Source organism: Triturus cristatus, chromosome 9 (genome assembly GCF_964204655.1).
Source record: "Triturus cristatus chromosome 9, aTriCri1.1, whole genome shotgun sequence".
Taxonomy (NCBI): domain Eukaryota; kingdom Metazoa; phylum Chordata; class Amphibia; order Caudata; family Salamandridae; genus Triturus; species Triturus cristatus.
The window spans coordinates 214,171,250-214,188,720 of NC_140592.1; the positions used below are offsets into that span (position 1 = coordinate 214,171,250).

Consider the following 17,471-nt stretch of genomic DNA (forward strand, 5'->3'; position numbering starts at 1 on the left):
CGATCTAGACCCGAAGGTATGAGAGCGCTTTACACGAGCTACAGTTGTATTACAGACGGGCACATTCATTTTTTCGTTAGGCACGGTGAGAATGAGTGACTTGCCCAGAATCACAGGCTCGAACCCGGTTCCCCAAGGTCGACGCTCAGTGTCTGAAGGGGCTGATTCAGTAAAGCCTTTCAGCTTTAAGTCTACGTCATGTGAGAAACAATTCGTAATGTACCCATGTATCATTTACATATCAATCGCATAGTAATATAGGTGTAAATACAGGTGAACATTGTGTATGCTCTGTAGGGCATTTATGCATCTGTTACAAGAGGTGGGCAAACCAGCAAACTGTGTGACATGTATTAAATGTCATACTTCTAAAGGTAAACGTTTATGGAAATTCCAAGCATACTCTGATGTGGATGATATTAGGGAACAAAGAAACAACTCAGTTTGTTATCTGCACTGTGTACACGGTCGACATTATTCTGGGCTCTGAAGTGTAAATGACTGGTTTCTCGGTCTTCACGGAGATAGATACACACTGGATCGCATGCTAGTCTTCGGATTTAGTGAATAGGGACACAGTGAAAAAGTGGTACTTTTTACTATGTTCTGTTACTCAGGCACTTGTGCCTAATTTTTGTTCTCGCTAGAGCATCCCCACAGACACACAACACTTACTCATTCAGCCATTCATTCATACATGAAATCCCACTTCTGTATGGTGACATGCTAAGATGGATAGTCAACAGCACTTTTAAAACACGACATAACAAACACACCAACACAGCTCAGCTATGACTTTACTGATTGTAATGGGGCCTCATGAGCACTCAACACTAACATATGCTCCATCAGAACTCATTAGACACAACATCTGGCACCGGCATGCGCACAACATGGCTTCAAGTCATCACGTTTGCTAAATTTTGGCCACCTTAGTGGTACAGGTGGCAACCCCCCACCGACTCCCTGCTAACCACCCAAGGCCGGGGAATGCCCCTTGGCACAAGTAGCCATGCACATAACACTCCACACAAATCCATAACCTAGCAAGATACTACCCATCATTTTCTATCACTAAACCTTACATAAGTCCACTCCAACCCTGCAGCTGATAACTCGTTTGATTCACATCTAAACAACAGGAAACACAACTAAGGATAATGTAAAAAGACCAATTTGACTCAGGCCAGTTGGGAATCCCAGAACTAAGAATCCATCCATTAATCAGCCGGTATTTGTAGAGCGCGGCGTCGGTACTTATATAGCACGGCTATTCAGCCCTGAGGGTATCAAGACGCTGAGTCTTGCTGGTCTCAGTTGAAAAGCCAGGTCTTGAGTCCCTTTCTGAATCCCGCGAGTGGGAGAGATGTTCGCAGAGGAAGAGGTAGATCGTTCCAGGACTTGGCAGTGAGGTAGATGAAGGAACGACCTCTGCTGTATCTTCGGTGGATGCGCGGAATGTTTGCATGGGTGAGTGAGGCAGAGCGCAGTTGTCTGGCAGGTTGGTGGAAGTTCAGGCGGTGGCTGATGTATGTTGGACCCTGGTTGTGGAATGCCTTGTAGGCGCTTCTCAGCATCTTGAACTGACGTATCTTTGAGATGGGGAGCAGGTGGAGTTTCCTGAGGGGGGTGATGTGGGTCTGTTTGGGGAGGTTGAGGATGAGTCTGGGCTCTGCATTCTGTATGGTCTGAAATCTTTTGAAGAGTTGTGTTGGTTCCAGCGTAGAGTGCATTTCAGTAGTCCAATCGGCTGGTGATGAGGACTTGCGTGACAGTTATCCTGGTGCTGAAGGGGATCCATCTAAAGATTTTCTGGAGCATGCGGAGGGTATAGAAGCAGGCAGAGGAGACTGCATTGACCTGGTGCTTCATGGGGAGTTTGGTCCAGGACGATGCCACGGTTGCGGGCGTGGTAAATTGGAGCGGGTGTAGATCTGAGTTCGAGGGCCACCCAGCGTCGTCCCATGGGGAGGTGTTTTTCTCGAAGATCAGCACCTCTATTTTGTCCATGTTGAACTTCAGGCAGTTGATCCTCATCTGGTCGACAACGCTTGTCATGGCATTGCAGAAGTTGGTTCTGGTGGTGGCGGGGTCTTCCGTGAGCAAGAGAGCTGGGTGTCGTCTGCGTAGGATATGATGTTGAGTTCATGGGATCTGATGATGTCGGCCAGTGGTGTCATGTAGGTGTTGAACGGGGTGGGACTGAGAGATGAGCCTTGAGGGACACCACCGAGGATGCACTTGGGCTCGGAGGTGAAGGGTGGTAGGTGGATTTCATTACAAGACCGGAGGCTGCCATTATGCATTATCTTTTAATGCAACTTCAAGTACAGCCGCCACTAGTAGTTACATCCCAAAGAAGAAACATCTAGAACAAAAGTGTATCCAGGCAACGGCAGCACAAGGATCAGCCTCTTTTAAATGCGGCTTCAAGTCAGATAAGTTGGCTTTCTTCTATCTCCTAACCTTTTTTGTCTTCTTATACTATAGTTTACTATCTGGTTATACTAGTATTGCTTCTATTGGTTTACTTGTCTATTCCTTCTTATAAGGTGTACTATAACTTTATTGAGCATGTGTTTATATGTCTTTACTGCTATTTACGCTACCATCGTCGTAACTTGTATGCTGCATCATCTTTGTCCACTAGTGTTGCGAGTCTCTCCTCGTACCCGTTGCTAAGCTGTGTGCCTTTACTTCGAGTTAGGAGCGTATATGTCATTACTGCCATTTACGCTACCACCATCGTAACTTGCATGCTGTCTCATCTTTGTCCACTAGTGTTGCGAGTCTCTCCTCGTACCCCTTGCTAAGCTGTGTGCGTTTTTCTTCCAGCTAGGAGCGCTCTCTGAGTTACGCTTACCTCGCCTCTCTTCATAACCCGATCCTGGTTCCGCTTCTCGCCTACCGCAGCCGGCTCCGTACATCACCCGCTGCAGCCATTGTCTTCCTAGCATCGCGATCTAAACCACTCCCGCAGCTACAACGTCTATGCTGCAGGACGTATTTCTTTTTCTTCTTACACTCCCCATTTACTGCTTGGCCTCAATAATTTAAAAGATTAAAAAAAAAAAAAAAAAAATGGATATAGAGACGAGAGACAACGCGTTCGTCTCGCTGCTCCCTCGTTAGAGGAAAATCGTTAGCAACGACCCCCCTCACAATGCCGTTTCATAGCAACTCCCTACAACAGCTGCTAATCGACAGTTGGGAACTTCGTTTTGACTGCTTTCTGCCTCATCCTACAACAATACTACTACTCCCCCCTTTTTTCAAGAGATTATTATCAGAAACTAATTTACTTTACTAAATTAAACACTCCAAGTGACTTAAAAAAAAAAAAAAAAAAAAGGATAGAGGGAAAAATGTCTGATATGTCCGACTCTGATGACCCTCAAATTATTACACCCGCTCCTTCTAACAAAGAGGATCTTATCAAAAAAATGATCCATAAGGAGATTCATTCCTGCATGAGGGAGACTATTGACAAGATTGTTGCAGGTAAGAGACCCCCCGCACTCCTCGGAGCGCAATGCAACGAACCACCTAATGTTGGGGGTAAAAGAACCAAAAAATGCAACAATTTAAATAATGAGGGAAGTATGGGAGGTCAAAGCACCTCATTTATATTGGGAGGACCACGCGCCTCAAAACCTGAAGGAGGACTAAGCTCCTCAAATGCTACGGGTGGCCTAAGCGCCCCAAAGAAACGATGTGCCTATAACGACACACCTCACTGGGATGCCCTAAGCGGCTCACAATACCCTAATGGCAATGCTACCCCTCTCTTGCCTAGCGTACCCTCTAACGAGTCACTTGACGAGTATATACTGGATCTTGATCAAAATGAGGATGATTTTGACCCCGATTTCTCTGAAGAAGAACTCCCCTGCTCCTCTAAAAAAGTTATTCTTGATCCCCTCGGTGGAGAAATGTTTTCCCCCAACAACATTCAACACCCTAGAAGCTCTCAGTGGTGGCCCCAAAATCATGTAGCCAAATTTATTAAGACTTGGGTCAAACACCCTTTAGAAAGAGAGGCAAGAAATATTCTTAGGGCCGAATGCCCACGCCCTGTCATTGAGGACAAATTTTGCCTTACCCCCAACCTAGACCCAGAGCTAATTAAATTCTTATTTAAATTGGGCAGAGACCCTAGGAAAGGGTTTGAACGCTCCCTCAAAACTTGCCAAGATCGCATGCTTGACATGCTCGGCCCCTTAGGCCGTATGATTGATCTTATCGCAGAAAGCTATATCAAAGGGACTCAACCTAATATTGACCTCCTACGGGGATGGAGTCAGAGGGCACTTATTCTATTGCGTAATGCCAACGCATCCCTCAATACAGAAAGGAAGAAAATAGTCCTCTCTAAGATTGACCCTAAACTCTGCGATATGGCGGAGAAAGAGTCCTCCTCTAATCCAAATGGTTTGTTATTTGGCGAGGATATGATCAAAGACCTGGGGAAGTACGTAGCTACCTTTACTGCTCTGGATAGAGCGCAAACCAACATGCGCAGAGTGTTTAATCCTAATGTTTTTGCAAGGGCCGGCAGAAGGGGTCGTTCTGCTGGCCGCTTCTTTCAAAGACCCTTTTCAAGATCAAGAGGTTTCGGACGAGGTTACCAACACAACTCCTCTTTCTTCCCTCAATGAGGTCGTTCCTTCCGTTCAAGAAACTTCAGGTCGAGAGGCATCTCCAATCAAAATCCAACAAGTGAGTACTCCTTCTCTCCTCTCTTCTTCTTTAACTCTGCAAATAGGGGGTCGCCTAAAGTTTTTCTTCCACGTTTGGGAGCAAATTACACACGACCCTTGGGTTTTAGAGACTGTACAAGGTTTCAGAATAGATTTCACGGAGGAACCCTTCCAGACCTCAACTCCTCTAACATTAAGCTTGACTCGGGAACAACATTCTATTGTCGAGGAGGAAGTAACTTCTATGTTAACGAAAGGTGCGATTCGAGAAGTTCCTTGGGCTTCCTTAAACTTCGTAAGCAATATCTTCCTCGTGGAAAAGAAGGACAAAGGGTGGAGACCTGTAATAAACCTAGGGAACTTGAACAGATTTGTCACTTACAATCATTTCAAGATGGAAGGTATCCATCTCCTCAAGGACATGCTTTTAGAAGGGGACTGGCTAGTCAAACTAGTTCTGAAGGACGCCTACTTCACTATTCCTATGGCAGAGGAATCCCAGCCTTTTCTTCAATTTGTTTGGAACAAACATCTATATCAGTTCCAAGCCCTTCCCTTCGGCCTATCTTCAGCTCCGTGGTGTTTCACGAAGCTCATGAAGGCTATTACCACGTTCCTTCGGGAAAGAGGCGTCCGCCTCATAATCTATCTAGACGACATTCTAATCATGTCCCAAGACAACTCACAGATCCTGAAGGACTTAAAATCTACCGTGGATTTGATAGAAAGCACAGGGTTTATTATAAACAGGGAGAAGTCCATCATGACTCCCTCCAGATCTCTAGAATTCCTTGGCTTCACGGTAGACACCGTGAAGTCCATGCTTTTACTCCCTCGGAAAAAGATGTCGAAGATTCGCAAGGAAATACGCCACGTCCTAAAGTCAAACCTCCTAACCTTGCGGGAACTAGCCAGACTTCTGGGCCTCCTTTCATCATCTATCCAAGCCATCTTCCCTGGCCCTCTTTATTACCGAGCTCTCCAGAGACTCAAAGGGAATGCCCTACGTTCCGGACTTTGGTACGGAGACCAACTTCATCTGGTCCCAGAGGCCAAGGAGGAACTCTCTTGGTGGCTGGAGAATTTGGACGCATGGAACGGGAAGGCCATTTTTGGGACTTCTCCGGACCTGATTCTGGAATCGGATGCAAGCCTTCATGGCTGGGGTGCCTGTTTTCAGAACCAAAGCACCGGGGGTTCATGGTCTTATTCGGAGAGCTGCCTCCATATAAACTTCCTGGAACTTACCGCTGGTCTTTATGCCCTAATGAGCTTCAGGGAATCCCTTCAAGGGAAATCAGTCCTCCTCAAAATGGACAACATATCGGCCGTTGCTTATATAAATCGCCTAGGGGGAACAAGGTCTCCGGACCTCTCCAACCTGGCAAAGGAATTATGGATGTTTTGTTTAAAACACCAAATTTCCCTAAAAGCAGAATACCTACCCGGCCTAAAAAATGTCTGTGCGGATTGGAATTCAAGGTTCCTCGTAGATCATACCGATTGGAAATTAAATCCAATAATATTCAACAATCTAAACCTTATTTGGGGTCCTCTAGAAATAGACCTCTTCGCAAGCAGACTCACACCACAACTCCCAAATTATTTCAGCTGGCTCCCAGACCCGGGGGCCCTAGCAGTGAATGCCTTTCTCCATCTCTGGAAGGACCTTCGGGGATATGCCTTTCCCCCCTTTGCATTGATCCAGCGTGTCCTCCAGAAGTTGAGGACAGAACGCTCATCAATAGTCCTGATAACGCCGTTTTGGCCGTCCCAAGCTTGGTTCCCGTCAACATTGGAATTAGCTTACGAAAAACCCTTTCTACTCCCAGCTGCTCCAGACCTCCTAAAGGACAGAAACGATTTCGATCATCCCCTTGTTCTCAATGGGACTTTGAACCTTCTTGCCTGAAAAGTGTCAGGCGAGCCAACGAAATCACTGGACTTTCGGCGCAAGCTTCTTCTCTCCTCCAGGACTCCTGGGCACCCGGTACCCATTCTAGGTACAACGGAATCTGGAAAAGATGGGTTCGTTGGTGCATGGAAAGGAACCTGGATTCCGTGGAGGCCCCTATTGTGCATGTAACCAATTTCCTGGTAGAACAATTTGACAGAGGTCTTTCCTACAGATCCATTAACTGTTATAGGTCGGCCATTTCCGCTGGTCATTCCCTCCTTAATGGTCGATCCATTGGCAAAAACCCAATCATTTGTAGAGTAATGAAAAGTATCAGACTTAAGAGACCTCCTAAACCTAAATATGACTCGCTTTGGGACGCAAGACTACTTCTTGACCTTTTTTGTAATTGGCCGGATAATAGTCTGTTAAGCAACAAATTTCTCTCGATCAAACTAGCTTCCCTCCTTTGCCTTATTTCCTGCCGTAGGGTCTCGGATGTTAAAGCCTTAGAGGTATCCAACAGATCCTATGATGTCTTCGGCGTCAGATTCGATATTCTTAGAAGAACTAAAATAATGTCTGATATGATTTTTTACCCTAGATTTGACTCTTGTAAGAAGTTATGTGTAGTCGACTGCATGAGAGAATATGACCTAAGAACTACCCCTCTTCGCTCTTCTGGCGTGACCCAACTCCTACTTTCTTTCGTCAGACCCTTTAAACCTGTTTCTTCTTCTACAATAGCTAGATGGGTTAAATTAGCTATGCAATTAGCAGGCATCGATCTATCTAGATTTCAAGCTCATTCCTTAAGGGGAGCTATGGCTAGTCAGTCCTTTTGGAAAGGAGCCAAATTAGACGACATCCTTAAAGCAGCTGATTGGTCAAGCTCCTTTACCTTTGCAAGACATTATTGCAAACCTGTCGAACACATGTCAGATGTAATTCTCTCTGACTACCAACATGCATAATGGCAGCCTCCGGTCTTGTAATGAAATTGCGATTCTCTTATTACCATGACCAGAGAATCTGGATTTCATTAAAGACACGGAGGCTGACATTATCCCACCCCTCCCTTCCCAGAGTGGATTTTAGCCTCTTGTTTATTCGCATTTTATAATGCTTTGTTTTATTACATTACTCTTTCATTTTCCAATTTTGACTACTATTGCCTTTGTGGTTTTGCTATCTTTAATCTTGATTGCAATTTTGAATGTGGTTTATGCTATCTTTAACATCCGTTGTTTTCTCTCCCCTTCATAGGGTGATAAGAACCTTTCCTAATTTTATTTACCTTTTCAGATAATTCGTCTTGATTGGACTGCAGTTACCCGCCTACTCTGTTCCATGGATTGATCTTTTGGATGTCACCAACTTTTGGACTTTGTTGCCACGGAGAAAGTTTTTCTTCTTATTTCTTGTTTTTCATTGCATTTAAAAGAGGCTGATCCTTGTGCTGCCGTTGCCTGGATACACTTTTGTTCTAGATGTTTCTTCTTTGTGATGTAACTACTAGTGGCGGCTGTACTTGAAGTTGCATTAAAAGATAATGCATAATGTCAGCCTCCATGTCTTTAATGAAATCCAGATTCTCTGGTCATGGTAATAGGAGAATCGCAATTCTCTGGGTTTGTCTTGTGAGGAAGGATGAGATCCATTTGAGAGCGTCTCCCTGGACTTTGATGTGGTGGAGTCTTCTGATGAGGGTGTGGTGGGATACGGTGTCGAATGCCGCTGAGAGGTTGAGGAGGATCAGGAACACCGTTTCAACCCAGTCGAGGAAGATTTTGATGTCATCAGTGGTGGCGATCAGGGCGGATTTGGTGCTGTGGTTGGTGCGGAAGCAGGATTTGGCATTGAGTAGGTTGCTTCTTTCTAGGTGTTCGGTGAGCTGGTGGAGGATGGCCTTCTCGAGATCTTTGGCGGGGAATAGAAGCAGCAAGATGTAGCAGTAGTTTTTGAGTTTGCTGGGGTCGGCTGAGGGTTTTTTCAGAAGATGTCGGACAGGGCCAGACTGGGAACCCAAAGCAGCCCTGGCAATTTTGTCGTCTCTTGGTGCAAGTGTGAAGTGCTGCTGTTTTTGTTACTGTGGTCTGATATTGCAGCACCGCTGCAAACTGGTCCCCAGTAACCAAACCAGCCCCCACTGGTGCAGAACTAGCCTTCACTCTTACAGCCTCCTGGGGAAACTCCCGCTACTGCCAGTCCAGCCTTGGGGTCTGATCCCTGCGTGTTTCCATGCGTCAGGCAAGGCAGTCGTGGTGATGGATTCTTTGATAATGGAGGTGAGTGGAATGCTGATTTCTGTGTCCAAGTTTGAAGATGTGGTTGGGGCAGGAGTCCATGGGTGCTCTTGAGTAGATGCAGGTCATAATGGCTGTGGTGTCCTGCGTGGTGAGTAGATTCCAGTCGATGAGTGGTGGGCTATGGGTGGTGTCCATTTGTGTGATGAGGTTGTCGATGTTGGTGAGTTGGGGATTCAAAGTTGCTGTAGATGGTGGATATTTTGTTGTGAAAGTAGTTAGCTAGAGTGTCGCAGAGCTCTTGAGAAGGGCAGACCATGTTCTCAGTGGCTGATGGGCATGAAAACTCTGACAATGCTGAAGAGTTCCTTGGTCTTGTTGATGCTTGCCTCGATGCGTTCTGTCAGGGCATCTCATGTCTCCTTTGTGGCCTTGAGGCGTTGGTGGTATTTGTTGAGAGCTAATTTGAAGGCAACGTGGTGTGTGGAGTTCCTGTTTGAGTGCCATCGTCTTTCTAGTTGCTTGCATTCATTTGATGGTCCAGAGTTCTGGTGTGTACCAGCTGGCATGTTTTGTGGATCTGCTGGTATTGGCAGGCTTGATGGGGCAACTCTGTTGGTGCAGTTGGAGATCCAGGCAGAGAGGTTCTGGACGGCCTGTTCCAGGTTGGTTGTGGTGTTTGGCCTGTTGGGGTTAAGGGCGTCTGTCCATTGAGTCTCTGTCACTTTATTCCAGTTGTGGTGGGAGGAGGTAGGGGGGCTTAGTGGTGGTATCCGTGGACCCTGTGATGAACAAGTGGACAATGGCATGGTTGGTCAAGGTGAGCTTGGTGATATGGCTGTACTTGACTCTGTTGCTGGCTGTGAAGATCGGGTCCAATGTGTCTCCTGTACAGTGTGTGGGACTGCTGACCAGCTGGATGAGGCCAATGTTGCTTATGCTTTCCAGGAGGTAGGTAGAGTTGAAATCATTGGAGTCGTCAGGGTGGAAGATGAGGTCGCCGTGGAAGATGAGGTCCACCTTGAATCTTTCAAAACAACAGTGGAAGTTTGTGACACATAACGCAGCTCGGGAACAAAACCTGCAGTATTTAAGTCAAACGTCTGGTGAGCCGATTTCTGAGTTCCTTGTACGATGAAGTTGTTTTTCTTTATATCGAGAAACATCCAGACAGAGTGTAGGGACACGAAATCCAGATATTTTGAAAAAGGGCCAAGTCCTACGTACGATGCACCAGATTTTGCTAAGATTCTGCAATTTATGAAGGCTAATGTAGGTGGCCAGTGGGAGGGAAATGTACAAATGTCTATATTTTGCTTGTTTCCATATTTTTATTTAAACAAAGAAGCAAATATTTAAAACCGGTTCTTTTAAAATATAGCATCCGGTCAGATTTGGCAGGCAAAGTCCTTTTAACAGAGATGTGCTTTTGTAGATGTCATGTGCTGGAGGTACATTTTTACTAAGTATAAAGGGTTAGGTCTAAATTATATCATATTGTTTTAATTTATTCCCATATGTTTTTATTCTTAGTGTATTCTTTTTATATTTGTACTGTGGTTTATTACTTGTGTTTCAATGCATCTTGTTTACTGGACCATATTCTTAATAAACGTAATTTGTAATCTACAGTGATGCACAGTGATGTAAAGGGATTACCTATGATCTCACAGTTTGGTCATGTGAGGCAGGTTAGGTTTCGAGCCCAGGCTTCCTGGCTATACATTGTGCAATTTAGCCACTACATGGTTCCCACCTTCTCTCTCCCTCTTAACCCCAAAGTACAGTGCTTTGACATTTTATGGTTAAATAGGAGAACCATATATGTTAAATATTTTTTCTAAAAGAAGTCGTTGTAAAAAAAAAAAATCAAAGTTTAATGAAGGCAGTCCACTCTAATATTGTTGGCTTCGTTTGATCTAAAAAAGAGAAAGGTGAAAGTGCGCCTCAAAATGTTAACGTAGGTAATTACATAAAAAGCAAAACAAAAAGGTCTCGCACATCCCACAGAGTACGACCTCTTGTTACAGGCCTTCAGTTCGACTGTTTCGAAGTGCACTTCGCCTGCAGACAGACTCATGTACATGTAATGTTTTTAAACTCCTGATAAAAATTAGACTAGAATAGAACCCTTCTAGACTTCATTTGCATGTGCACATTACCTGCGTGTAGAAGTTTTTGTCTAAAAAAAACTGCAATATCGAGGGAAAGGAACAGTGACTAAGATTGCTCTGCTTTGGTTCCCCTTTCCCATAGCCAGAGGCAGACTTCTGACGGTCTAGTATTGAGCTGCCTCCCTATAACACGCCGCGTGCACATAACCTGCTCTTAGTTCAACCAAGTGGACTTTCCCATGCCATGGTCGAAATGCCGGCCTCCAAAGACCTATGCAACAAATTTGCCAACTTCTTTGACGAAAAAATCTCTCAGAATGAGCTCTCACTGGAGGTCCATCACCGACCACCCGACAAAAGCCCGCCCCCCTGCAAAGAAGTCAACAACCCGCCTAGACAACCCCCAAATAGCTGGTTTTCATTCAAACCCATGTCAGAAACAGAAATTTTGGAAGTGACTACCGGAACAAAGCCATCGTCGCACATTGAAGACCCGCTCCCTACACAACTGGCCAAAAAAAAACTCAAACTCTCACTAGCACCGCTCTGGACAAAGATTATAAATAGCTCCCTGAAAACAGGAATCATGCCAGAATGCCTCAAAATTGGTCAAATCACTCCATTACTCAAAAAGCCAAGCTCTGACACAAACCATCTTAATAACTTCAGACCCGTCTCCAATCTCCCATTCCTAGCCAAATTACTTGAAAAATGTGTTCTCCGACAACTCACCCATCACATGGACTACAACAAATTTCTAGACCCTCATCAATCAGGCTTCAGAAAAGGTAGACAGCTATCCTGAATGTCATCGACGACGTCTACAAATCACTCGACGAGGACCGCTGCTGTGTACTCGTACTCCTAGACCTATCGGCGGCCTTCGACACGATTGACCACAAACTGCTCATCAATGCACTTCAACAAAAGGGTAGGAGCAGAAGAGGTGGTCCTACAGTGGTTCTCCTCCTTCCTGCAGAACCGCTCACAAAGAATAAAAAATCAGAAACTTCGGTCTGACCTACACCCTGTAAGCAGGGGCGCTCCCCAAGGATCAGTTCTATCACCCGTACTGTTCAACATCTACATGGAGCCCCTCACCACCATACTCGGAAAAGCCAACATACCCTTCCACCTATATGTGGACAACACCCAGATCTACCTAGAAACCTCCTCCATGGCGGACATGAAAAGACTTCATGGCACCCTAATAGAAGTCCAAAAATGGCTATCCCAAAATCACCTAAAACTCAACTAGGACAAGACTGAAACTCTCCTCATAGCCAACAAAAAGCAAACCCACCAAATCACAGAATGGCTAAAATCTATTGATGCTCTCAACTGCACCCTCATCCCGGCCAACTCAGTGAAATCACTGGGAATAACTCTGGACCCTAACCTAGACATGGTCAAACACATCAAAAACACCGCAAAGAGTGCCTTCGTCAACCTTAAACTACTCAACAAAATCAAACCCTTCGTCCCTACAAGAGACCTTAAGTAAGCCACGCAATCCCTGGTGCTATCCAGATTGGACTACGGAAACACCACCCTCACAGGCTCGGCAAAATCACACCATGCTCCTCTCAGAACCACCCTAAATGCAGCAGCCAGAATGGTGACAGGAGTAAAGAAATTCAAACATCTCCCCTGCTCTCAGAGAGCTAAACTGGCTCCCAATAGAAACACGTGCAAACTTCAGAACTGCCTGCCTCACTCACAAAGCTCTACACACTGGTAAACCGGCCTATCTGGCCTCCAAACTCAACAAAGCAGGGCAGACAAGAAATCTCAGGAGCACTAACACTACTTCTCATCCCTCCAAAAACTCGCAAACAAAAAACCTTATCACGCTCCTTCTCAGGAAATGCTCACAAAATTTGGAACGCCATCCCAGTACACATCAGGACGAACCTTTCCTTCGAAAAATTCAAAAGCCAACTCAAAGCCCTCTTTCTCAATCGAGCTCTTACGAAGTAAGAAAGGATCCACGAGGCGGAATCGCGCCAATCGGAGCATACAGACACTATGATAAGAATAACTTATTAAGCATCTACCTCCTGACTCACTCCCTTACCCCCGGATCAAGATCCTTCACGCATCAATATGTTTACGACTGTCATTCCACGTACTCGATTGTTACTTGACAAATGTTGTAAAGCGCTCCGATACCTTCGGGTCTGGCCAGCGCTATATAAAACACTTAAATAAATAATAAATAAATAAACCGAGTGAAAACAAGGCCACGAACCCTGCTTCAGTTTGGCAAGTAGAAAAAGAGCCAATGATTAACAGTTATTATGAATAACTGTATTAGCAATATGGTATGTTTGTAGGTCTGTGTTGACCTGCAGAACTGAATTAGTCTCTAGGAGAACGCAATACCATTTTTATCAATTGTTCAATGCTTGCAGGCAATGCCAAGACTCAAACATTGATCTGAATGCTGATTATGTAGAAAGACTCTGCTGTTAGGGATCAATACTTTCCAAAATATCTTGTGATCTATCTGCCAGCTTGTATTGCTGTGCTGCTGCCGTTCATGTGTAAACTCTATGCCAATAAATTCACACAGTCTTTTATAACCTAGATATCAGGGACTGTCCGGGACTGTGTTGGGAACACAGTCAGGGACTTGGATAGGACTGGGGACTGGGTGGAAAACGTACACAGAAAAAGGAGTACAGCGCTGCCCAGGATAATACAAGAAGTCAGAGGAGAAAAAGGATCCAAAGGGGAAGCCTGCACGAAGGAACAAGATGGCTAAGACTCTGAAAGGAAGGGCACTCACGAGGCAATTTAGCATTCAGAAAAACTACACCCAGGACGAATGTGCAAGATATATATATGAAACAACATTAACAATAAAGGGGAGTGTGGGGTAAAGTACTCAGGAGCTCCACACGGTAAGACTGAAGCTCAGTAAGTTTCTCGCCCACAATTGCTGTTACAGATACTGACTGCAAATACCCACTTGTAGGATATGCATGCAAAGGCAGGGTCGGTGGAGCATATACCTATGGTGATGTTATAAATGTAACTCAAAGACAATACTCACAGTGAACAAGAAACACCACCTAGGTAGTCAGCTGAGCCCATGTGTCCTTGCGATGAAACAGGAACACGCTAGGCAGTAACAGTAAGGGGGTAGAACTAAACACAATAGACAAGGAGCTAGCAAGGAGAAGTGCTTAACAGGAAAGGAAGGAAATCACAGGGCACACGTGGCAGAAAGCAGGTGACAAACATACAAGGCAACAGAAGCAAGACAGCAGAACAGGAACTGGAACCAAGGAAATGGGAAGAAAGGCAGGGACTGGAAAAGGGTATACAGAAGGGAAGGCTACAAGGGTATACTAGAATAGGGCAGGTTCAGGAATCAAGAAAACAAAGTAGCATAGAAGGCAGTGCTGGGGCAGGAACAAGAATTGAGCTAAGGCTCAGGAGTCAAGGAAGCACTGCAGACAGTGCTGGTTCAAAGAAACAAGAAATAGCTACAGATCAGGAAACAAGGAGTCAAGAGAGCACTGCAAGCAGTGCAAATCAGGAACAAGAAATAGCTGAAGCCCAGGAACAGGAACAAAGAATAACTATAGCTCAGGAACTCAGGAAACAAGAGCACTGCAGGCAGTGCTAATTCAGGTACAAGGAATAGCTATAGCTCAGGAACTCGTGAAACAAGGTAGCACTGCAGGCAGTGCTAATTCAGGAGGTGGGAAACTGCTGCAGTTCAGGAACAAGGAATGCTTTGGCTCAGGAGTCAAGCTAGCACTGCAGGCTGTGCTAGTTCAGGAGGAGGAAAACTGCTGCAGTTCAGGAACAAGGAATGCTTTGGCTCAGGAGTCAAGCTAGCACTGCAGGTAGTGCTAATTCAGGAATAAGGAAAACAGCAGGAGCTCAGGATCAAGGAATAACTAAATCTCAGGAATCACTGGAAACAAGGATATCAAAGGCTCAGGAAACACAGGAAACAAGGATTGGTCTCACTGGTATACAGCTACAATGACCAACCTTGGCCGGAAGGGAGCTGGGGTTTAAAAGACCTCACAATCGCATGCAGCAGGTGTGAGCAGGCTAGCAGCAGCCAGCCACAGGTAAGCTGAATTCCTCCACCCATCCGTGGCCTGCAGAGGTGGAGACGAAGCAGGGAATTCTAGGTAATGGAGTTCCAAACATGAGCAGGCTGGCTTCAAGTATCAGCAGGCTGGCTTTCACAAAACCCAGCATGGATTGGGAATGGATGTCAATTCCTAAATGATGTCCAAATGCCTGGAAGTCAGGATATGCATACAGGGGAGTGTCTGGAGGCATATTAGAACACTGGAAAGCACCACAATTCGGCCCCCTGGTGGTGGGCACGAGAGCACAGGGAGTGAATTGTGACACTAGAGGCCAAGCATTACAGCAAACCCATGAGACGGGTCTTCATCTAGGTAAAAGAGTATTGACTGAGAGGTAGGCAGTTCAGGATTTGGGGAGCAAGAGATGTACATCAGATCAGAAGGGTTCTAGCTGTGCCAAAACTGTGGTTCTCCAGCCCAGTTAAAACTTGGAAAACTGCCGATAGCAATGTTGGAGCCTCTGCCGGCAGTCAATTCTTGATGACAGTCCATCTGCCACAAGGCCGCTGCCTAAGCTACATTAGAAGGCCCATCATATTTAAAGAGCCCTCTTGATGAAGATTTTCCCCACCCATGCCCCGTGTGAGTTATGATGAACTCTGGCAGGGAAATTCACCAATGGCACCTTTGCACAAGAAAAAAATACCCTGTGTCTTACTGCTATTGACTTTAGCCGAGTAGATCCCCATTACATGACTGACCATCTAACTTTACACTTCTGAAGAACATGCTTCTCCCATGTAGGAGGCATCACTTTAATTAGATAAACCCCACAATGCAGCAGTTCACTTCTGTTTCGGAGGGTGCTGTGCCACAAGGTACGTGGCTGCAGGGACTATGACTCCAAAACAGCCTACACGGACCGCTCACCTTGGGCTACATGATCTCCTAGAAACAGAAGAGTAACTGCACAACAAAAGTTGGTGTGCAAACTAAAATATCAACGATACACCGGGGCCCTTATTAACAAGAACAGTCGCAAATTACAACCTGTGTGGTGTACACTCACATATTATTGTAATTTGCTACTACTTATCTTATTCTGAAACATGGACCTGGAGTTCAAAAAGACGATTTACAAACTCAATGATCCGTTTATGGGGTATGATCTTGCATGAGGTCCCTTCTTTGAGAGGGATCACATGCATCTCCTGCGTGAGGTATGTGTGATTCAATTTGAAACAAAGTCTGCATTAATCAGGAACAGAAGCGGTAGCAATGGTGGGTTTACCCACCAGCTTTGTAACACTCCTACAACCACAGTTGTAATTTAGCCACATCTTATATCATGGGGCAGTGCTTAATTTGTAAAAACTTAGTGCCAGGGCCCTCGACAGGAGGTTGTAGAGCGTCCACCATCTGTTGCCCCTGGCAGGACTGCCAATGACACCACCAACACACTTCTTATCATCACACTCTTAAAAGTGCGACATTCATACTATAACAAGCCCCCAAAGCTATAAGAATGGATTTGGAGGCAAATACTAATAATTGGAAATATACGTTGAAATAATAAACAGAAGTTGTTGTGCTCGTACCTAAATTGGCAGACACCACTACCATGTGGCAGACAGTCATAAGCCCCGGTGCTGGCAATTAAGTGCCGGTGCTGAGCACCGGAAAGCACCGGCACAAATTAAGCACTGTCATGGGGAAAGAATTAGGAGACAACTGCAGACGAGTTATACTGGAAGGCCAAGGCCAACATTCTCTAGTGTATTTATATATTGTCAGTTGACTTGCACCCACTCGACTCATAAGTTTATTTGCTGCAATCCATTGCTATTTCACGGGTGTTTATATTAATGCTCTTTATCGGTTGTTATTGAGATGAAGTTGAGAAAACAATAAAAATATATAGAAGCGGTACAAAAATGGAGCTTAAACACGATTTCCTAAACGTCGTACCCGGTATTCTGAGCTCCATCGATGTCACTATACTCCCTTTTAATCAATGTGACCTGCATTTATACGTTTATTCTTTGCTATATACTATAACATGCTGTGAAATGCACTACCAACCTGGGCTCTGGTTCTTGGTGTTCTACTTGAAGAACAGACCTAAATAAATTACATATGCTTAATTTACGAATGTTGTAAATCAACTGTGCCCATGCATGGAATTCACATGTAAAAATAAGTGCAATTTCACTTCTTTCTCTTTAATGACTTTTTGTTTCTTTAGCAAAACAGATCATTTCTCAGTTTCTTAATTTTATACCATCTGTGATTTGAAAAGGATGTCAAGCACTCTCCCCCAGGCTTACTACCAACACCTCTGCCTGTACATTTTAGGTCGAAACTTCACAGTAAAGACGTTAGCATTGTGAAATAAGAGGTTGAAAGACACGGAAAAATGTTTAGAACGACCCACCAAGGGTCAATTTTGGGTT

The 17,471-nt window shown here is 45.0% G+C and overlaps 1 protein-coding gene across 1 annotated transcript in view; it reads left to right on the forward strand.

Moving 5' to 3' along the window:
- The window catches only part of ACOX2 (acyl-CoA oxidase 2), a 243,585-nt gene that overhangs the window by 1,484 nt on the left and 224,630 nt on the right, over positions 1-17,471 (forward strand). The window lies entirely within an intron of this gene.